We start from the raw sequence: 24,090 nt of genomic DNA, 5'->3' as shown, positions 1-24,090 counted from the left end.
TGTGTGCCAAGGTTTGTCGTGTATGTCCATGAGCTTGCAGTGGTAGAAAGTTGCAAGGGATTTGATCTGCCTTGCAAGGGTGGGGTGTCTTTTGGATGGAGAGCTGCTGTCAGTTTACTCACAATGCTTATGTCGTGTGTTTTGGTGCCTCTGCCCTATCTGAAGGATCTCCACTTGTCCTTGCTGATGATATGGTGATGGCTGTGTGTGGCGTTTTTCAGGGCTGTAAGGTAACTGATGGTTCTTTGTGTTGCAAGGTTTACACAAGAGTCCAGCTAGATCTGTATGAGTCCAGTAGGTCTGCCTTGTCCCAGGTGGCTTAACTGTTGTTGTGCTTCACAGGAAAGTCCGTCAATGTGGCAAGATTGCTGGATCAGTTGCTGATCCAGTGTGTGAGGTTGCAGGGTGTGGCGGGGGTCTTGGTTCGAGTGTCCCACACAGCTTGTCTGTGATGACTTACATCAAGCATCTTTGGGGGATCGGTAGCGGGGTGTGAAGCAGTGTGTTGCTTGTCGGAGACGTGGATTCAAATGTTGATGGACCAATGATGGATGGTGGTGTGGTTCTCCTCCAGCAAGAAGTTACTGGCCCCCAGCCACATGTAGCCTGTGGAGGTAAGGGCGTGCGTGCAGATGTACGTGTTGATGGCTTTACGGATTTGTGGATGTAGGCCTGGAGATCTGTAGATGAGTGTTACTCTGAGGGTTGCAAGGGGGTTGGTGCGAAACCGGATTTGTGACTCTGAGGGTGTACTTGTGAATAAATTGCAAGTCATCCGCCTGGATTGTTGGTGCCGTCCCTGCGGGTGATCTTGTATCCGTCAGAGATGGCAATGAAGAAGTTGTGTGCTGAGGATGCTTTTATCCAGGTTACTGTCATGCAGGTGATGTGTGGGGCTGTTGTGTTGAGGAGGTAACAGAGTTCAATGGCGTGCTGGTGGACGGAGTGGGTGTGGAGTAGGAAGCACATGACCTGGTTGTTCTGACAGGGTCTGGTAGGCGGGGCAGCGCTGTGTAGGCAGTTGGAGTTGCACACTCAGCATGCAAAGGTGTCATGTGTGCCCTTAGGGGTTGCCTGGTAGCAGGCGGTTGCTTGTCTGGTGGACATTGCTTGGAGGGTGGCTGCAGCATGAGCCTGTTGTGTGATGTGGGTCATGCAAGGACCAGAGGGTCGTGCACTGTGCACGTTGCAGGTGCAGACGGTCCTGCCTTTGGCACGGCGTTGGCGCAACAGTGGCACAGACAAGCTGCTGGCTGCATTAAGAATAGGTGGAGGGGGAAGGGAGGAGCATTTTGGAGGCGTGTGGGTTGCAGAATCAGGGCACTCGGTGGGGTGGTGCCGCAGGTGAGGCTGCAGCAGGCAGAAGGGGTGAGAAACTAGGCAAAAAGTAGCACACAATGACAAGGTGGTCAGAAAGGCACAGGGCAACAGGTGTATGTAAAGGAAGAAGTGTCAGGTTACTCAGGGGTCACTCCGAGAAAATGTATGAAGATTCAACAAAAATGACGGCCACAGGATCAGGCAACAAAATGCGGAGCTGCGCACAGGAGACACACCGTCAGCAGGCGTTGATGTCCCGTTGTGGGGAGCAACCTGCACAAATACATACACAACCAGGTACTTCATGCACAATAGAGATTATTAGCCATGAAGAACTGCATGCATGATGCCGAAGTACACATACACTCATATGCTCAATCTTTGACAATTATGCCATAGATGACGCATGCAAACTGGCAAGAGATCTGCAGTGACAGAGATGAGGCACTTTGGATTGTGCTGAACACCTTTATTGCACAAACTCACACAAAGGGAAATGCATCCATACGAACAGACTCACAGGTCAGTTGACAGAACATGTGGGACATACGCCGGACCCCCCTTCACAACACGGATGTTGTAAATCCCAATGATCTGGCACACAAGTTAAGGGGATGAGCCAAACACATCCTGCTGCACACGGAGAGGCTGCAATTCACCATAGAGCCTGTTGTTGTGATGTCCCACACTATGTCCACCCGTAGCATCCGCAATGTTTCAGAGGCAAGGTTTACGCACATTGATGCCTTCATCAGACTCCACACTCCACTACAGATGACTGTCAAGAAGGGTGACTATCATGTCATGGGAGTGATGCTACATGTGTTATATGCTCCATGGTGAGAAGACATGTATGCATGGTACCACAACATGCACAGAAGCAGTCCCCACACATTCCCAACCCGTACCACCACCAAAAAGCCTTGCTGTAATCCTTACCCAAACTGACATTTCCGCATGTCCGTGCATGGAACGCTGATTCTGCACAAGTTGCAATCCTCATGAGGAATAGCAGGAGGACAAAGATGACACGAGCAGACAACAGGCGCAAAAACCTGGGAATGACAGACACACAAGAAGTCACCTAAAACAAATCTCGCCGCACACATGGTCAATTACGAAACATGAACAATGTTGGACACATGCAAATTTCAAAGAAAGTCTCTCCGCAAAACTGTGTGGCATGTCATCATCACTCGAGTGACACATCAGTACACACATCAAAGTCACTTTGCATTCAGTCAGCTGGACACACACATTGCAACACATGCCACTCAATGCTACAAGCTTGCACACTCATACCCAGTGACTCACCATTGTGAGAAGAAGTTGCGTATGAGCTGACTCCGGATATCATCCTCCTCATCACTTGCCTCGTGACCAAGCCCTGGATCCTCCACGGGTGGATGTTGCTGCTCATCAGGATCAAGGATGAGTGGCAGTGCCTTCTTAACGGCCATGTTGTGCAGCATGCAGCACACAATGAAGATTTTGCAGACCTTCTCCGGTGCATATGGGAGGGACCCGCCTGTCTTGTCAAGGCACCGGAATCGGCTCTTCAGGAGGCCAAACGTCCTCTCAATCACTCGCCTGGTCTGCCTGTGTGCATTGTTGTACCGGTGATCTGCAGCTGTTCTTGGGTTGCGGAGAGGTGTCATTAGCCATGGCATGTTGGGATATCCAGAGTCCCCTACATGGAAACATCATGTAAATAAGTGGGTCAGGAGATGCCGTAAGAGCCAAAGATACCGCAACACACAGGACAAACAGAGTATACCCACCAACAAGACATGCTCGTTCGTTGTTCAGCCGCAGCATCATTTGTGGCACCCTGCTACGCCTCATGATGTAGGCATCATGTGCTGATCCTGGAAAACGTGCACAGACATGGGAAATCAGCATGTTAGCAAGACACACCACAAGGGCATTTATTGTTTAGAGTGGGTCCCAGGGGGGGGGCATGCTTATGTCTCTCATGCAGAGCATGATGTAGTTCCTGTGTGCACTCTTCACTTGCATTGTGCTTACTGTGACTTTCACTGCATAGTGCATGACACTTTCAGCCTGGCAAATCCTTGGTGGCTTTTTTTCCTATTGAGGTGATTCAGTGGTCCCCCCGGCATGTTAGCAAGACACACCACAAGGGCATTTATTGAGTGGTAATGTTTACGGTTGCGATAGGCTTGCTCCTGTGCCTGTGGTGGTACCAAAGCCACATGTTTCCCATCAATGGACCCAATGACATGGGGCATCCCTCCCAGGGCATAGAAATCACCCTTGATTCAGGAGTAGGAAATTTGATGAATTCATCAAGGTGCTCCAACATGGCTGCCAAAACATCACGCAGGACACGGCTGAACATTGTCTGTGACATCCCACCAACATCAGCTATGGTCAATTGAAACGTCGCTATGGCAAAAAAATGTAGGGCTGCCATCACCTTCATCTTGGGGGTCAGCGCAGTAGGATACCTGTGTCACGGTTGGAGGTGTGGTGCCCGCTTGTTGGTCAAGTCCTCAATCAACTGTCGAGTGAATCTGTAACGTCGGATGCAGGCACGTTCCCTCATGGCAGCCAAGTCTGGCATTGGTCTTGGGACAGGCGGTGCCCTGCAAGACATTGTTAGGAATAGTGAAGATTGAGAGTCTGCCAACATCAATGAACATAGCACATGCTAAACTGCTACTAAACATCAGGAAACTATGGAGTCTGGTGTGTGCAATACATCCAGGACACATATGCCAGCTTGCTGGCACTCCTACGAAAAGCCAGATACACCTGTTGATTGTCAGGTCTACATGACATGCCCTGAAATGAGCTGGGGGCAAGTCTGAGTGAACAGCCAGGGATATCACCGGAGTGACACACATCCACATAGCTGCATTGGAAGGATGTCATATCATCCAGGCAGTTGACTGCAAGGCACACGCACAGGTCACATGGAATGTCAAATGTACATATGAAACACATTGCGATGAAGGGGTACACGTGACAACAAATAAACACAGCCACTGCAACGACGCAGACATGTATGCCTGGGAAAATATGATGTCCAAATGCACACGGACCTTACAGCCGTGGGAATCCACATGTGGCATGGTGTGCATAGATGTGTGCCATGCCCATCTCCACACAGACCCATGTTGGATGCACCAACAGCAGATGCAGTTGATGGAACACTAACAGCAAGCTCATGGGAACACATGACACACACATGACTTAGTCACATAGGGGCACGCTGATCGTGACATGCCAGTTGATAGATTGTCCCTGTCCCTGGCATCAGGAGACAGGTGCGGGTGGTGATGACTGTGCCATCCCACTGCTGCTGTGCATGACACAGTTGGACCACAGACACACATGTGGCAAGTGTCAAGGTGATGTGTGCCACATAGTGCCCCATCACACATGACATGTGTACACAGGTCATCAGACATCAATTGTGCAATTAGATGAGATGACCTGTGCAATATCACTGGCTGACACACCTAGGGCCTGCACATCAAAGTATGCAATGACAAGTACTTGATGGACATCCTTGTGCGACTCGTGGCCCTGCATTCCTGGCGTGTGTACACCTTGTATCACTATTGTATTGGTGCCGTTGGGGTACGTGTGAAACGCACCGTACCCCCACATTCATTGCGTGTGTACGGTCCGTATCACTATTCTACTGGTGCCGTAGGGGTACGAGTGAAACGCACCGTACCCCCGAATTCATTGCGTGTGTACGGTCCGTATCACTATTCTACTGGTGCCGTAGGGATACGTGTGAAACGCACCATACCTGCATTCTTTGCGTGTGTACGGTCCGTATCACTATTCTACTGGTGCCGTAGGGGTACGTGTGAAATGCACCATACCCCCACATTCATTGCATGTGTACGGTACATATCACTAGTCTACTGGTGCAGTAGGGGTACGTGTGAAACGCACCGTACCCCCGCATTCATTGCGTGTGTACGGTCTGTATCACTATTCTACTGGTGCCGTAGGGATACATGTGAAACGCACCGTACCCCCGCATTCATTGCGTGTGTACGGTCCGTATCACTATTCTACTGGTGCCGTAGGGGTACATGTGAAATGCACCGTACCCCCGCATTCATCCCGTGAGTACAGTCCGTATCACTATTCTACTGGTGCCGTACGTGTGAAATGCACCGTACCCACGCATTCATTGCGTGTGTACGGTCCGTATCACTATCCTACTAGTGCCGTACGGGTACGTGTGAAACACACCGTACCCCCACATTCATTGCGTGTGTGCGCATCGTATCATTATTGTACTGGTGTCCGTATGGGTACGTGTGAAACGCACCGTACCCATGCATTCATTGCGTGTGTAAGGTCCGTATCACTGTTCTACTGGTGCCGTACGGGTACGTGTGAAATGCACCGTACCCCCGCATTCATTGCGTGTGTACGGTCCGTATCACTATTCTACTGGTGCCGTACGGGTACGTGTGAAACGCACCGTACCCACGCATTCATTGCGTGTATACGGTCCGTATCACTATTCTACTGGTGTCGTACGGGTAAGTGTGAAACGCACCGTACCAACGCATTCATTGTGTGTGTACGGTCCATATCACTATTCTACTGGTGCCGTACGGTATGTGTGAATCGCACAGTACATGTGTGTGGATTTCAAAATTACATAGGGGACACATAGGGGACAAGTATTAGGCCCAAAATGCATGCTGGTTGTCATGGATACAGAGTTTTAATTTGCAATGTGTCCATCAGGTGTCCTGGAACAGTCAGTTGGCCAAAAAATACAATGTTGCAAAGTGGTTGTTGACAATAAGAACATAAGAGGGTCCCTGAACTAGTAAATACAATAGCAGGGAATAAACAATTCAAAATACAGGGAGAAAACCCATGTGACAAGATAACCTCTGTAAGAACCACAGAAAATAAACACTGAATGATACTCTGTTTTTGTTTTATTTTTTTTAAAAATATATATATATTATTGCTGATAAAATTCTTTTTTTTGAAAAAATCCTTTCATTTTTTGTAAAAAAATTTTTTTTATATACATCACTAACTATAATTCAAACTAAAATGAACGAAGCAATACAATCAACGCAAAACATATATAGAAAGAATGACAAAAATACAAATTACAACATAATCATAAACAATTATGATCAATACAATACACAAAACATATACACATATATTTACGCCAATAGATACACAATTACGCCAACGCGCGTTTCGGAATCTTCCTTCTTCAGGGCGGTACAAGTGTAAAATGGCAAAAAAATGAAAAATAATATTCTACACTAAAACAACACTAATAAAGCAATAACAAACATGGATTGACTTTAAGCCTCGTCACAAAACAAATGTTTTTCTGTGGAAAAGAGAATAACGGGGTTATCAATCGTCATATATGCAAAAAGTATACATTTATCGAGCACGAAATGCTTCAACATTGCTAGAAAGTGCGGAGAGGTAGAGAATAAGAATGCAAGATAGAAAAATATATATAAGAGAAAGAGGGCAAAAAATAATAATGAGCGTCCCTAAGTGAGAAAATAATTTTAGACCCCAATGTGAATAAGAAAGAAAATAAATTAGGTGAAGGAATTATAGACAGTTACAGAGAAATACTTATTCAGAAAATAATAATAATGACACGTAACCCAAAAGTGCAATCCCTGAAATAACACAAATAAGAAAAACATACTACACACTTGTTATCTTAATAATGTAGCTCACAATCCAATGAAGCCTGGGGAGGATAGAATGTAGGAACCTTCCCACAACTGAAGACGCAGTCTGGTGTCAGGTATAGGAATATCAGCTATAATTCACGATATGGTAATGAGTCTGGTAAGAAAGAAATATATAGGGCAGGTAAGTGTAAAGAGATTCAGTGTTAGAACATACAGGTCTCTTAATGCTAGGGTAAGTACTAATGCAAAAATAATTACACCACACTTACAAGATGATCAGGAGTGGTCTGGATAGAAATATGGACATAGACTCGCAAAGTCAGAATTCTTGCAGGAAATGCCAAATCGCTTATCCTGTCGTCTTATGTCAACAAGTAATAATATTCTGAAAGAAGACAAAAAATTCTTAGTATCTAGGTGGCTCCTAGGAGTTGTAATCAATAGATATAGGAGACCAACTGCTTCAGACTTACAAGATATTAGTTGATGGTGCTACCAAGAATAGATAGCGAGCGTCCAACTATATATATCCAAAGCTCCGACAACCAACACTGTGACTCAGACACACAGTCGGTGTAGATTCAATCTGGTCTAAAAAGACATGGAGACGCGATTTAAAGGAATGGGGACCCAAAAATGTCTAGTTTATATAGAAAGCACAAGCTAGAATAGACTATACTAGTGCGGTAATAACCCCAACAGTCAAACTGCAATTAGGACCAACAACTGGTCAGTTTTCAATATAGTCTGTCCAACAGGGTAGAGCCAAGAAGTTTAAAAATACAAGGGCCATTTATGTCTGGTATCAAAAAAACGAAGCACAAGCTAACAATCGGATTAGAATTTAAACTTAACTAAACGACTACTGCATAACATAGTCACAGCAACAAGTACTTACTTGATTCAGAGCAGGATTATATCACCAGTAAAAGAACGCCAGACAAAGAATACCTCTTTTACCCCACCGCCGCGTAGAAGGATCACGAATTGAATCAAGGTTTAAATAGTCCAGATCACACCTGAAGGCGATTAAGTGACTCGGAGAGTCTAGAATTCTAACGTTAGTGCAGCGTAAAATAACAACGGCCGCCATCTTAGAAGGGGGACTCAGAGGGTCTCGAATTCAGGCGTACATGTAGCATATAGTAACGGCCGCCATCTTTGAACAGGGGCATAAAACGAAGTAGTGAGTAGGAATTCACCATGAGTGATCAGAGTCCAGATTAGCCACAAAAATATACATTTATCAAAAAGTTTTTAAAGAATAAATGTAAAAACAAAAAGAAACGTCGTGAAACGGATAAGGGTATTAAGCTTATTAAAACTTAAGGTAACGAGCACCATCTTAGGTAGGGAGCAAATCGGAGGAAAAGAAGTCACTCCAACTTATGGTCTATGCTCAAACAAAAAATCCATAAGCCATCTTAGAAAGGAAAAAAAACCATAAGATTTAAGGCTGCCAAAAATAAATCTATATCATAAGTTTAAGCAAACCTATCTATTTATATGAAATTATTTGGAATGGATAAAAAATAAGAAGGAATAAATAACAAAAAGATAGAACTAATCCGAATGTAAAGCCTACCAGTATAACAACATGAGATAACGGGCGCCATCTTAGGGCAGGTGAATGAAAATCAACCAAAAAATTGGTCCATGCTCAAACAGACCATAGATAGTAAATAGCCATTGATTCAGGCCATTCAGAGAGGACCCGCAATTGTTACAGTTTAGTCGGAGAATGTTAGGGCTAGTAGGGGAAGGTCAAGAAACGTGGCCACTACAATATAGATAGTCTGTCGCCTTCTTGAAACGGAATACAAAGGGAGGATTGCTGAGGAGCGCCCAAGGCGCTATCAAGGCATCAAAAATCAGGATTTGCAGGATAAATATCAATATTACAGAAATGAATTAGACATGAGTACTAAGGGTTTGGTGGCCTGCTAATAAGCGATAATGGTGATGAGCGGGTAGTCAAAAAGACAAATGACTACATTGTCAAGGGAAGTTAATACCTGGGAAATATATAGTACATCAGAGGATGGCATTTTCCCAAGGAAGGGATTCGTTTAGTCCATTGTCAAAAGTCTGAAGGGTAAAAATCCAAAAGACTTCTCTCTTCTTCCTAAGTGCTTCAGTATTACGATCTTTAGGTGTCTTTATACATTCCAGGATTAGCCATTTAAGGTCTTTTGTCAAATGCTGTTTTTCAGTCCAGTGTTTGACTAAGGGGGCTCCTGGACGTTTGTTGTTGATGGATGATTTGTGTTCGCAAATGCGAACACGCATCTCTCTGCTCGTCTCGCCCACATAGCCTTTGCCACAAGGGCACAAGATAAGATAGATCACATTCTTAGTCCTGCAATTCGACATTTCTGTAAAAGAGAAAGTCTTTTTGCCCCATTCAAGGATCGGAGTAGTTTTAACAAAAGCACAAGCTTGGCATCCGCCACACTTGTGCGAACCGAGAATAGGTGATGCACCTGTAATAGAGCGTTGGATCAAAGGTTTTTTCAAGGGCAAGGTAGATTTCACTAATACATTTCGCAAGTTCCTATTCCTGCGAAATGCAAAAATGGGCTTAGGTAGATCTTCCTGTTGGTTGCCAGAATGCAAAGTGGTTGTTGACTTGACATGATGCTCAAAATTTGAACGATGCGAATGCGTGTCATTGGTGTATGTTTAAAGGGATTGGAGTAAACGTATGATGCGAATGAGTCTGACCAATCACTATGTACTCCTCTAAATGAATGCCCCTCAGCAAGACAGATATAAGGCAGCCAGAAACCATGAGAGGGCACTTGCCTGCACAACTTTCCAGTCGACCACACTGCTGCTGTCTCTGCTTCCTCTGGGCCATGTCGCGTACTGTGGAGAGGGCCCAGCCATTCACCCTAGAGGAGAATGAGGCGTTGCTGGACTGCCTCCTCCCACAGTACCCCAAGCTGTATGGGAGACCAGGGGAGCAGGTGAGTGCTGACTCCACTACCTTTGCCTATGCACCTGTTGTGCGACTGTCACTTCTGGCATTGTGTCCAGGTGTGACAGACATGCAATGTTGTTTAGAGTGGGTCCCAGGGGGGGCATGCTTATGTCTCTCATGCAGAGCATGATGTAGTTCCTGTGTGCACTCTTCACTTGCATTGTGCTTATTGTGACTTTCACTGCATAGTGCATGACACTTTCAGCCTGGCAAATCCTTGGTGGCTTTTTTTCCTATTGTCCTGAGGTGATTCAGTGGTCCCCCCAGTGTGACAGGTGACTGTACCCACAGATGTGTATGAGTTGAGTGGACCTGTGGTGAGAGTGTCCAAATGATGTGTACGACCTCATGGAAATTGATGTGTGTGAATGTTCCTTGTCATGTGGGTGAGTGTCTATGTGAAGTGTTGCACCACAGCTGCATGGAGGAGGCAACAGCTCTACCCATCTGATGTGACAAGTAAGCCGTGCTGTGTGTCTGACTTGCAGAGCTAGCACGACACCTGTGACACCCCAGAGGCAAGTGGCACATGTGCAGAGTGAGGGTTGTATCCGCTGTTGTCACTGACAGGCGAGTGATCTGTGCCTGGGTGTGTCTGTCTAGTCTTCTGAGGGTGCGTCAGTGGAGTGGGACATGTGACTGCTTGGCACGTGCTGTCCATCAGCCTGCTGTTGCATGTGCTGCACAGTGTGTGCCATGATCAGTGAGTGTGTCGCACCCCTTATGCCACCTGTTGACTTTCAATGCCATGTAGTGCATTTGAGCTTGCACACAGGCCAATTTCTCATTGAGAATGATGCAATTCCTGTCAGCATCCTATGCCCTGTTCAACATATCAATGATGTTCAAATGTGTGTCTCTGGGACATGGAGCAGGTGAAGTGATGTTGTCTCACTTTGTCATCCTGACAGGTAACTGCCCACGAGAAGATGGTGATCTGGCAGGACATAGTCAGGGCCGTGAGATCGGCGGGGGATCGGAGTGGGCACCTACCACAGGTCCGAAAACGGTGGCAGGACATCCGGTGCTGGACCCGGCGGATCGCCCGGGTCCAGCTGGGGCTCGACCCTCCTCGCCCCCATGGCGGTCGCCGACGCCTGACCTTCTACATGACCCGTGTCCTGGCGGTGGTCTTCCCTGACCTCGATAGGCAGTTACAGGAGAGACTGCAGCAAGGAGGGGGTAGGCACATGGCTGTTTGTTGTGTTATGTGTCACCAGCTTTTGGAAGTGCTCTGTAGCCTGGATACACTCCCAGAGCTTATATGTGCAGTGCATTTTCTGTTCCCCAATGTCACCTGGTGCTCTTTTTCATCCCTTCCCCTCCTTGACATGTGTCCCCTGGTCTGTGTGTAATCACATTTTCACATGGTCATCTAGGGTGCCAGGAAATCAAAGTGCACATTGCTTTCCACATCATGTGGGAGGGTGGTCTGTGACATGTGTTGGTACCTTGCCTGTGCCATGACCTGTTCACTATGTTGGGGGTCCATATTTGTTGGCACTGATGATGAGTCTCAACATAGGAGTGTGAGGTTTCAACTGAACACCCTTGCAGCATGCATGACCAATGTTGTGGCCTCAGACATGATGTGCATGAGTGGGAGATATGCATAGTGCCATGACGGTTGCTCATGGTACAGTCAGCTCATTCCAGGAACACGGAGCAGTGTGCCCACTACAATCCCCTGAGACACCCTGGCCTCCTAATCATGTGTGTCATCCAACACCGTGCACATTCTCTGTGGGTTCAGCATAGGTCTGCCTCTGTGGCATTGTTCCCTGGCCTAGTTTGTATTTTTCCAATGTGTGCTACATGTGTCCACTGGACAGGGATACACCATTTGGCTTGTGCATACTCACACTGGGCAGTGCCTGTGTGGCTATTCACAACAATCTGTTGATGGTTGTTTGTCACAAATATGTGCTGCTAGCCCCACAAGGTGATGTTGTGTCAATTTAGCAACTGTTGCTGCACAGTTTTTGAAACCCTGATTAAGAGGTGTCACTTCTTGATCTGTATCAATCACATTGACTCAGGTATGGGGGTTGTGCAGGAGAGGCCTACAGGGGCACCCCTGATTTCTACTTGCCAGGTCTGACCTGTGTGTGAGAATTGGCTGTACAAAGAATCCCCGTGCAGTGCCCCTGTGATGGTGGCCAGTGCTTAATGTTCGTGCTTTGCAACCTGTGTCATTTTTTTAAAAACATGATTACTGCTCATACATTTTTGGCACATGTGTGTGGTTCAGATGCAACGCAGTTTGGTCTTTGTGTGCTGACATCTGTGTGGACATTCTGGCTTGCCATGAGGGTGTCTCCACAGTACAGCTATGTTTTTTTACAACACAATTGCAGGCCCATTAGCTTATGCATTGTCCTGGGTTTGGACATGTGTGCCACTCTACATGACAGGCAGTGGGTCATATGTGTAGCCAACTTTGTCATCAGGTAGCGGATGGCCATGTGACAACTGACATGATTCAAGTTGTTAGTCAAAAATTTTTGTACCTTGGCACTCACAGCACTTGTCGACAGTTCTTCATGTTTTAAATGTGGTAATTTGATGATTTGTGTTAAGAACACTAATGTGCCTGCATGAAAGATGTCTCCCAAGGAAGTGCACACCAAACGACATTTCCACTTTCATGGAACACGCTGGCACCTTTTCAAAGAAGCCACCGTTAGAATAACATGGTGTTGCAGATTCTCCGTATACATGTTCCCACAGTGGTCTTGATTTTGGGAAACTCCTTTGTTTTTGGTGATACAAACTAACGTGTGTCAAGACATCAAGACCTCCGTGGGCCCATGTATATGTACTTTCTGCAACACCATTTATTTCTAACAGTGGCTTCTTTGAAAAAGGTGCCAGCTTCTTCAATGGCAGTGTAAATGTAGTTTTGTGTGCACTGCCTTGTGCGACATATTTCATGCAGGCACATGAGTGTTCTTTTCACGAAATGGCGAATTGCCACATTCAATACATGTCGATTGTGTAAAGTATTGTGAGTCCCAAGGTAACAACATCTTTTCGTTTTGAGTTACAAAGTACTTACAGGTCTCTGAGTGTGGTGACACCTTGAGTAGTGAGGTGTGTTAGTTTACCTTGGGTGCACCACTACTGTTTCTTTCAGGGTAAACAAGAGGTGGCATGACTTCATTGTATTGCTGTGCTCACTTGTTCACAGACACTAGCTTCTCAGTGTATTTCTCATTCAAGTTGTGGCCTGGTGTGTTCTTTTTTTCCTTGTGTCCAAGTGGCATAGTGGGTCTACCAACTGGGCAGTACAGGGCTTACATATGTGCGGAGTAATCTAGCTATTCCTTATGATGCATTGCCTGATATGCACTGTGACCTATTGTTTTTGTGCTCATGTGTCAGATGTATACAGGTGACTGATGCATTTCTGTTTCTTCTCCTTGCCCACAGCATCATCATCCGAAACCGAAGGAGACACCTGCACGGACCTGGAGGAGGGACCCAGAGACAGTGCCACCATTGCTGGCGAGTCCGAGGGAGCCAGTGGCACGGAGGGCGAGGGGAGTCAGTCCGAGGACCTGTCTGGAGGCGATACCACCTACGACGCCGACGGGTCTGACGCTGACTTCCTGGAGGAGCCGGAGGCTGCTACACCACCTGGCAGCATCCCCACATCTGTCCCCGCCTCCTCCGTTACCATCTCCGCCCTCCCAGTTGCTCCCATCCCTTCTGTCCGTGGAGAGGCCCACCATGTCTCCTTCGGCCCAGGCACCGCACCCCCTGCCCCTGTCACCCCTGCTGCCCTCAATGAAGAGTCTGTGGACATACTGCGGCAGTTGCAGGTTGGGCAGGCATCGGTGCTGAATATCCTCCATGGCCACACTAAACTGATCACACAGATGGTGTCGTTCATGGAGGGCATGTCAGCAACAATGTGTGACCAACGCAAGATTTTGCGGTCCATGGACTCTTCGCTGACGGCAGTAGTTATTCTCCTGCAGTGCTCCGTCCCCCCCCTACCCCGGACCCATCCACACTTCACTCTCCCAAACCTGTCCAACGCACACCCAGACAGTCACGATCACACACCCCAACAGACACAGGCAGCACACTCCAAAGTAAGGCAAAGCGCACACCTCCTGGCACGCACACTCAGGGGGATGTAGGCACACCCACAGGGTCTGGGGACAGACGACATACACGCAGCCACAGTCGCAGTCCGCAGTCCTCACAACCCTGTCCCTCCAAAACCACTCCCCTTGGCTCCCCTGCCAAACGCTCACCCAAGCAGCTCTTTCTGGGTGGGCTGGACCTCGCCCCCGCTGAGTCACCACCCCACAAGCGGGCGAGGTAGTCCCCGGGCACGGGACTTGAGTCCCCCACCACATCAACCCCCTCCCTCAGGAGCGCTGCACCCCATCCCTCGCCCACCACACCCTCCCTTGACCCTGGGGAATCCTCAGGTGCAGGGGTTCGGATGGACGTACTGGCAGCGGTGTGCAGCGCCGAACTCGCCTCCACCTTCGGCGCTACCCCACCCCCTGTGGTGGAGACGTCCACCCCTGCACCCACCACACCTACCCTTCCCCCTCCTGTCCCTGCGGTGCCTGGTACTGCCACAGATGATGCCCCACCCCGTCCGATGAACCTGGAGGTTCATTTGTGCAGGCAAGCTAGGGGTAGACGCGGTCCCCTACGTCCCCCCTTGGACTTTACGTATGGACTGGCCATTGGCCTCTGTAAATAGTCTACTTTTTGATAATTTTTTTTGTGCTGAATAAAGCCATTATTTTTACTTTCAACACTATTGCATTTCAGGTGCTTGATGTTGGTGATGAGGCTTCTGGAGTTGGTGTTCTGGTAATGTGTTAGGGTTCTGAGAAATGTTTTTGTATGATGGTCATGAGGTGGACCATGGTATCTGTGTGCTATCACAATGTCTCTGCAAAGAATCATTGGTAGTGTGTGTTCATTTTGTTTTGAGACATTGTCCCAAGGAGTGTTCCTTCCTCTGTGGCACCTGACATCTTCCCTGCAAACAGTTGCACAATTGTTGTGCTGACCTATGTCAAAATATCCTTTGTTGGTGACAGATCCCTTCAACAATGGCCATCCCTGCTCACCGATGTCTCCTGCTGAATCGTCTGTGCCATCCTTGCTAGTCACTGTACTTGTGTTTTGAGTATGTCGAAATGCCTTCAGGGACAAATTCACCCTTTTCAGCACTATGCATGTGTGTAATCACAGCCTACCACACAAATGGTACTTGCTATGCAGGGTATTTGGGCACCTGACTCACAATTGTGGGCATTGTATCTAGAGGAATTCCACCCTATTCCTTCCATGAGAGACAACATCTTGGTGGCTGGACCAGCACCTGGACATTCCTATCAGTCCTGGCATGTGCGTGACAGTGTGTGTTCCCTTTGGCTATCTTAGTTTTGTAGGCAGTTACATGACTATACAGTCTTGTGGGATGATATCAGGGTGTGTATTGTGCTGCATCTGCCATGGGTGGGTATGCATGTGTTATTTTTCCTCACACCCACATGCGGTGTGTCATGCAATGGGTGAAAGACATCCATCCTCCTGGGAGTGGGACACTGCTGTCAGTGATGTGTTGTTATAGCACTGTCATCATAGTCCAAAGTTAGGGATGCGTACATACCACCATGTAGGGATGGTCATCTGATAATGATGTACACCCCCATATCTCTGTCCACTGCTGGGAGTCCTCTGCACCCACCCCCATGTCTCTGTCCACTGCTGGGAGTCCTCTGCACCCACCCCTCATATTGCATGCCACTGCTGGTTGTCATATGCACCCACCCCCATGTCTCTGTCCACTGCTGGGAGTCCTCTGCACCCACCCCCATATCTCTGTCCACTGCTGGGAGTCCTCTGCACCCACCCCCATGTCTCTGTCCACTGCTGGGAGTCCTGTGCACCCACCCCCATATGTCTGTACGCTGCTGGTATTCATCTGCACACACCCCTCATATTGCAGGCCACTGCTGGGTAGTCCTCTGCACCCACCCCCATATCTCTGTCCACTGCTGGGAGTCCTCTGCACCCACCCCCATGTCTCTGTCCACTGCTGGGAGTCCTCTGCACCCACCCCCATATGTCTGGACACTGCTGGTATTCATCTGCACCCACCCCTATATGTTTGCCCACTGCTGGTATTCATCTGCAGCCACCCCCATATGGCTGGACACTGCAGGTATTCATCTACAGCCACCCCTATATGGCTGACCACTGCTGGGAGTCCTCTGCACCCACCCCCATGTCTCTGTCCACTGCTGGGAGTCCTCTGCACCCACCCCGATGGCTATGTCCACTGCTGGGAGTCCTCTGCACCCACCCCTCATATTGCAGGCCACTGTTGGTAGTCCTCTGCACCCACCCCCATGTCTCTGTCCACTGCTGGGAGTCCTCTGCACCCACCCCCATGTCTCTGTCCACTGCTGTGAGTCCTGTGCACCCACCCCCATATGTCTGGACACTGCTGGTATTCATCTGCACACACCCCTCATATTGCAGGCCACTGCTGGTAGTCCTCTGCACCCACCCCCATATCTCTGTCCACTGCTGGGAGTCCTCTGCAGCCACCCCCATGTCTCTGTCCACTTCTGGGAGTCCTCTGCACCCACCCCCATGTCTCTGTCCACTGCTGGGAGTCCTCTGCACCCACCCCCATATGTCTGGACACTGCTGGTATTCATCTGCACCCACCCCTATATGTTTGCCCACTGCTGGTATTCATCTGCAGCCACCCCCATATGGCTGGACACTGCAGGTATTCATCTACAGCCACCCCTATATGGCTGACCACTGCTGGGAGTCCTCTACAGCCACCCCTACATGTCTGGACACTGCTAGTATTGATCTGCAGACACCCCCATGTGGCTGGCCACTGCTGGGAATCTTCTGCACCCACCCACCCACCCCCTTGGAGCAGTACACGGCTGGCCTGGAACTACACACACACACCAATATGAAGGTAACACGCAGGGCCAGACCATAACCCCACATTCGTGGCGTGTGTACGCCTCGTATCCCAAATGTACTGGTGCCGTAGGGGTACGGGTGAAACGCACCGTACCCCCGCATTCATTGCGTGTGTACGCATCGTATCACTATTGTACTGGTGTCCGTAGGGGTACGTGTGAAACGCACCGTACCCACGCATTCATTGCGTGTGTACTGTCCGTATCACTATTGTACTGGTGCTGTACGGGTATGTGTGAAACGCACCGTACACGTCCACTTCCGTTGTTGCAGTACGCAGGGGTTGTTGGCCACGCCCCCCCAAGTGACCAGAACCTGGTGGTAATGTATGGGCTCCATATTATAGGTTTGGATTTGGGTATGGGGTATGTTTCCTGCCCCTCACCCCCACCCTGGCCCCTGGGTGTTGTTCTCACCTTCTGCGGCGTGTCCGTCAAGTCCGGTGCACCAGGTCGTAGGCTAGGAGGACCAGGATGACACGTATGATGGGGTTCATGGCGTGTACGTTGCATACTAAGGCTCCGTTGCATAGCGGTTTTCGTAGGACTCTGCTTTTCCGGCTGTGTTTGGCTCCCGTAAAAAAAGAGCCGTATGGAGTGACGTAGGGGCGATTGCTGGGCCGGAAACCGCTGCTTGAATACGTCTGGACGTTGCGTACAAGCTGTTCCGGATCAGAATCGTTGGTTTTTTTGACCCGTACGGTCTTTTGTAGGAAACATACGGAAATAGGCTTTCTGTACGAATCGTACTTCCTAGGTTGTACGGAAAGTTTACCGGGTACGAGTCGTACGGAGAAAACGCTCTGTACAACGATTCGTACAGCTTTTCAGGATTGGAATCGGCCCCTCAGTCTTGACTTAAAGGCAATGTGTTAAGTATTTATACAGCACACAAACAGTGATGAAGTGAGAACACAACACAAGAAAAATCCCTATGCAGATTAGAATAATAGAGTTCAATCATTAGAACTGGAGATAATCAATGTTAAAGGTTTAAGTAAAAATAGAACATATAAGTAGAAATTGCTCTTGACACCCTCTTCGCTACAGTTTACAACATTTAATACAAGGACTGCACACACACAAGACAGGAGGAGGACTGCTGCCACCTACAAGTGTACCTTGCCCTGCTCTCTAAGTGACTCAGCAACAGGCAGGAGAGTCAGCTGCTATTTCCCAATTCCAGCATCCTAGCCATCCTTCTTCAACTTCATTTTTAAAGACCTAGACCTCCTAGCCCTAAGACCCTGAATGGAGAAATTCTGACCTCATCACCTCTGTCTCTTTTCAGCACATCCACCACTTATTACTCTGTGATTTCAACCTCTTCAGTGGCACAATCTCCAAGGCAATGAAATAATTTCAAAACACACTCCTCGATACATGTGGAGATCAAACCACACGTCAATGCATCGACCCACTACAAAGGCAACCCCCTCAGCTTCATCATGACAGCCTTTGCCTCATTTCACTTCTGCAAAATATGGGGTCATCTGGTATTCCTGGGAACTTGAGTACATAAAATGACAAACAGAACTGTGGTTCTCTCGGTGGAAGCTTGCAGCCTATGCTTCCTGTGCAACAAAACAATATACTGAAAAAGCAGGGAAAACAGTAATTTAGTTACTGGAACAATTGCAAAAAGTAGGTGCTCCAATAATGGTGCAGTGATCATGATATGTGACAAGAGTGAATAAAGAGTGCAGTAATGTATGAAACATAAAAAAATTATCTGACATGTTGCCCTCAAATTGAAACAGACTCAGAATTGGAGTACAAGTTCAAGTTAATGTAGGTTCCTGAGACTATGAGTGATTCCCACCAGCAGACGCGAGCACAGAGAAACATTTTGCGTGGATGCAATTGACTTTAACACAAGACAGAATACAAGTCTAAAGAGAAAACAGTGGAACCTTCACATAGTCAGCACCTAAACCTAAATAACTCTCAATTATATAGTCCCTTGTAAATTTTATCAAGGGTATGTGTGCACACCGTAAAGTACCCACTGTTACAATACTTGTTCCAACAGGAACTAAACAGACAGAAAACAAAAGCACAGGTGCACCACAACAAAACAATCAGATCAGTTTGGACAGATATATAGTCCAAGTCCAGTTAAATAAGAGAAAGAGAATTCCTGGATTTCATCTCTTTAATCCATTTTCAAGATAAGCACACAACACAGCCGACGCGTTTCGTCCTGAAACAGGACTTCTTCAGGGTGTTATATGTAGAGAAAGTTAGTATATCTCCATAAAGATAGAACAATAAACAGGAAGTAGTGTCCTTTGGATTAAATCCCCAACTCGGAATATCTATAAATCTCCTGACTGGAGGAAGACTAGCTGCTGTTTCCTTTTTCTTGATCGTGACTAATATATTACGATTGTTACTTATTCATTTGGAGGAATACTTCTTCCTTACTCATCCCCATTTTTGGACGTGATTTATAGATATTCCGACTTGGGGATTTAATCCAAAGGACACTACTTCCTGTTTATTGTTCTATCTTTATGGAGATATACTAACTTTCTCTACATATAACGCCCTGAAGAAGTCCTGTTTCAAGACGAAACGCGTCGGCTGTGTTGTGTGCTTATCTTGAAAATGGATTAAAGAGATGAAATCAAGGAATTCTCTTTCTCTTATTTAACTGGACTTGGACTATATATCTGTCCGAACTGATCTGATTGTTTTGTTGTGGTGCACCTGTGCTTTTGTTTTCTACAAGACAGAATACACCACTTTTGGTTTTGGATTAGGGGCTACCTGTTGGAGCCCTTTAACATGAATTTTATGATGACGAGAATGCATAGGCTGCAAGATACCTCAGAGAGAACCACTCCTGGACCAAATAGATCTTCCCACCATCCCCTTCTCTTTCCTCGGCATCACACCTTTATATTGATGTTAACCAAAAAGAGAAAAAACTAGCATACAGTTCCTACTAAAGCATTCCTATGGGTGACATCTTTAAGCTTTCTAAATCCCTTCATACCTTATTAGCTATAAATGCACTACTTGAAGACCTGAAAAAGCATGTGAAACTCATTCACTGAACACACAGTCCTCCAATACTAAACCATCAGCATCACTGTACGTCAAGAAAGTACACAAATAAGTGCATCAGGTGCAGAAAAAAGAAGTCAAGATGGATCTCTTGATGACCTGTCTCAACTCAAAGATCTCCTCTTCGCATGCAGTTTCCTCATGACCACACCCAAAGTAAACTTCTACAAGTCTACCATCAAAGATGAAACTAACATCAACGCCGTCAAGAAATGCATCAATCCACTCTTACATCTTCCTGTACCTAAATCAGTGGATAAGTGCAACTCAATCAAATGATTATTCAGCGAGAAGATTGCCAAAATCAGGTTTCACATCAACATGAAACACATAGCCATTCTGCCTTCATTCCCCTGCTGTTCCACCCCAAGTAGACAGCTTTATTATCCTCTTGAACGGTGGACATCCAACATCCTCAACTTACTCAAGGCAACATCCTTTGAAATCTTTATCCTACCTTCATCCATGATGAAGTCTTTTCATGGCGATGCCCACACACCCCTTCTCAAAATTGTTAATTACTCCTTCCTCTGAGGATCCTTCCTTGATGACCTCAAAATATGACATCTCCTGCCCCCGGCTTAAGAAGAATATATTGTATTGAGACAATTTCACAAATTAGCCCACATCCTCTGACTCCCTTTTTTTTTTAGAAAGGTCATTGAGAAAGCAGTTTCTACCCTAATACATGGCCTGATCAACAAGAACAACTTTCTATGAAATAACCAATCTGGTTCCAGACCACACTGGAGAACAGAGACAGGCTCCATTAAAGTATTCAAGAACACCCTCATCAAAGAAAAAATTGCTCATTTTTAACATTTCAGCAGCCTTCAACACAACTGACCACCAAGCAGTGAACCACAATCTGAAAACATGCATGTGTTTATCTGGCAAAGTTCTGTGTGATTCACTTTCTCCCTCACCAACCATCACCAGCAGATTAAGACGGGAGCCGCAAGATCCCAGGAGATTCTCATTTCAAGAATCTGATATTTTCATCCCCTCTCCCTTCATGTTAAACCTCTGCATGGGACGCCCTCAGTGCCATACCGAGCCACAGTCTCATCAAGATGTGCCAATAGCCTTAAGATGTACAATTTCTTTCACAAAAACTTCCTTAACTCACAACGGTCAGCAACTCTAAACCAGCCTCCAGCTAATCCAGGACTGAATTTCAAACACCCATCTAAAGTACAACCTGAATTCCTCCTCTTAACAAAGTGTACAAAGCAACCACATCTACAAGGATGACTATCTGACATGAAACTAAATGCCCCTTGCTAATAGCCAATGCAAACTAATTTTGGATTTCCCTTGACAGCGACCTCTTTTTTAAAGACTGTATCTCCAAGAGGACCAAGACTACATGGTACCAGCTCTTGCTTGAAAAAAATTAAACCCTTCCTATCAAAAGATGATTCAAAATAACAGGGCAAGCCTTGCTCCTTTCTCACCTCGATTAAGCCAAAGATCTGCTCAGCTGCCTTACTGATTCCACTTTAGCTCCCCTTAAAGGCACCATCTGATTGAATGCTTGGATAAGTTTCAAACTGAAGGAACTGCATTTGCACCCATTCCAGGCCTCTATCATCTTCAGAAACAACTCCCTTCAAGGGCATCATAAGTAACACTCATAATTACCCGACTAAACATCTAACCACCTCAGGTAGACGGTGTGAGCCAGGACTTCGTAAGACAGGAAATAAGGAAATGCAAAAAGGAAAAGACCACAAGGCAGGAATTCTCCATATATGAAAATCAGAACTGCTCCTACTCTTCTATTACTCAAAATTAAAATGAAGGCACATCTGTTCAGCAAACATTACTACCATACAGACAAGAACACTTCTCACTACCTGCCTTATTGTAAACAACTTTGAAATGTACCACTAAACTGTCCCTACTCTTCAGCGCTATGTTGCTCCCTCGCTATGTTTACACTACATAAGCACCTTTACACCCACATAGATGCAGCATATTTGCACCATGAAATGCAGTTCAAAGGCAAGAGATATGCATTCATTATTTACAAAGCTGACAGTAACTTGGTGCTGAGCATCACCATTAGTTTCTTTTTCAGCCGGTTCCCCAGTTGGGCACACAACATTAGTGCAACACTCAGTAGCACCTATCACACTTGAATTAAAATGGGTGCAGCAGAGATGTGGAATGCTTAGAATGGTTATGGACACTTCTCTGTGGCTCCTTATCACTGCACCCTTTTCCATTTCACCTAACCACTACTGTCTTCTGATTGATAGCATATTTTACATTAATTACCCATGAAGGGGGTTGACTTGATAGTGAAGAAATTGTATATTATCATTAGTACACTTCTGCATGGAGAATTGCATTACCTTTCCAGTGAGGGGCCTGTTATAGGCTACCACAGTGAAGATCAGAATGTAAACAATGTAGAGCAGGAACTTAATATAGAATATTGGTCGTCCAAACTTTTCCCACTTTTCTTCTAGAAGTTTGTTTATTGGTTCCAAAACAATCATTCTGTTTCGTTTCTAGAGGAAAGAAAATAGACATTTAGTGAAAACTATCCACATTTACTCATGGAGTACTGGCATAATTGGAAATGATTGCGTTTGTTATAGAGATATCTTGCATGGATATGCTTGACCTGCCTTGGCTTGGTTTGTCTTGGCTTGGCCAGTCTTGCCTTGGCATTGCTTAACTTGGTTTGGCATGATTTGAATTGGCAAGCTCAGCTTTACTAGACTTAGCCCAGTTTAGCTTACCTGTGACTGTTTTTAGACATTGCCTGGTTTAGCTTGGCCTAGCCAGTCTTGGCTTAATTTGTCTTGGTCTGGCTTTTTCTGCCGTGGCTTGGATTCGCCTTAGAGTGGTTTGGTCTGGCTAATCTTGATAAAAATGTGTTTTCCACTCTGAGTTGGCTCAATGGAAGACCTTAAACCCAAATCCCATACCTCCTGCTTTAGTAAATTTACATGGCTACATCTGGAATTTTGAATCATCTATATGATTGAATGCATATCTCACAAAGAATTCTTCAAAGGAAAATATTTTTTCTTGGAGACAAAACTGTCATTTTCAACAGTATATATTTGTTATCCCATCCTGAATTTAAAAGCTCTAACATTGACAGCGAAGAAAACATTCTGCTAATCTATTCCTAGCTCCACCTCAATGGTATGCAATTCACTGGCATTAAGTCTTGGGCTAGTAAAAGACTTTTTTAGGAAATTGCTAAAACAAATTGTTAACATACACATTTTTTAAAGTAAATACATGTTATTTTTACATGTTAAACTTATCAAGAAACAACAGGAGGGAGAGCGAAAGGGTCACTCTTGTGGTAAAACACACGGTTCTACTAATGTGGCCTCCTGGGATTTCCTAGGCCACTGGACTTGCAAAACGATATACGTTTTACTTCATGGGTCCGGGAGGGGGCATCAATGTGCTATAGTATTTCTATGCTCACACACTCCCGCGGGGAACCTCACGCTGTCCTCCTCGGCCCGAATATTCTTACATGTTATTCTTACATGTAAATACATGCTATTCGGTTATTCTTATGTTATTACTATTAATCGTTAATAAGGAGTAGTAAATAGTTAGGCAAATTATTCTTCTGCGCAGTGCTTTGATGCTAGGTCATAACTCATTCATTGTTAACAAACTGTTATATATCTACAGAAATATTTAAAAAAATGTTAAACATATCAGAAGTATTCCTACAAAAATGGTAGGATCCTTTATGGGACTGCTTTAATGGCCAGAGACAAAATCAACATTGTGTTGATGTGGTACCTCTGAGGCTGCAACATAATTTATAATTGTCAGCTGAACACCAATCTAACAATATACTCGCTCACCTGCACCTTTTGTGCCTCCTTATTCTTAGTACCCCAATCCTTTCCCTTCATTATTTGGGTTAATGTACTGCTTTGCTTCTGTTACAGATGTAGTGATGTGATTCCGGCTGATTAAATGGTTAACTGGTGAAATGTTTTGTTTTAGGAGACCATTGAACAGCATGCGGGTAGATAGTTTA

The 24,090-nt window shown here is 46.1% G+C and overlaps 1 pseudogene across 1 annotated transcript in view; it reads right to left on the bottom strand.

The window, feature by feature from the left end:
- Positions 1 to 24,090, bottom strand: part of LOC146858397 (transient receptor potential cation channel subfamily V member 1-like) — a 989,609-nt pseudogene that overhangs the window by 254,111 nt on the left and 711,408 nt on the right. The window contains exon 8 of the transcript XR_014980020.1: positions 22,418 to 22,576. The product of XR_014980020.1 is annotated as a transient receptor potential cation channel subfamily V member 1-like (transcript). The remainder of the gene's footprint in view (positions 1 to 22,417; positions 22,577 to 24,090) is intronic.

The sequence above is a fragment of the Triturus cristatus genome, chromosome 3_2 (assembly GCF_964204655.1).
Source record: "Triturus cristatus chromosome 3_2, aTriCri1.1, whole genome shotgun sequence".
Classification (NCBI taxonomy): Eukaryota; Metazoa; Chordata; class Amphibia; order Caudata; family Salamandridae; genus Triturus; species Triturus cristatus.
The sequence above is the reverse complement of the archived record's forward strand: the minus strand, read 5'-3'. Positions and strand labels throughout refer to the sequence as shown.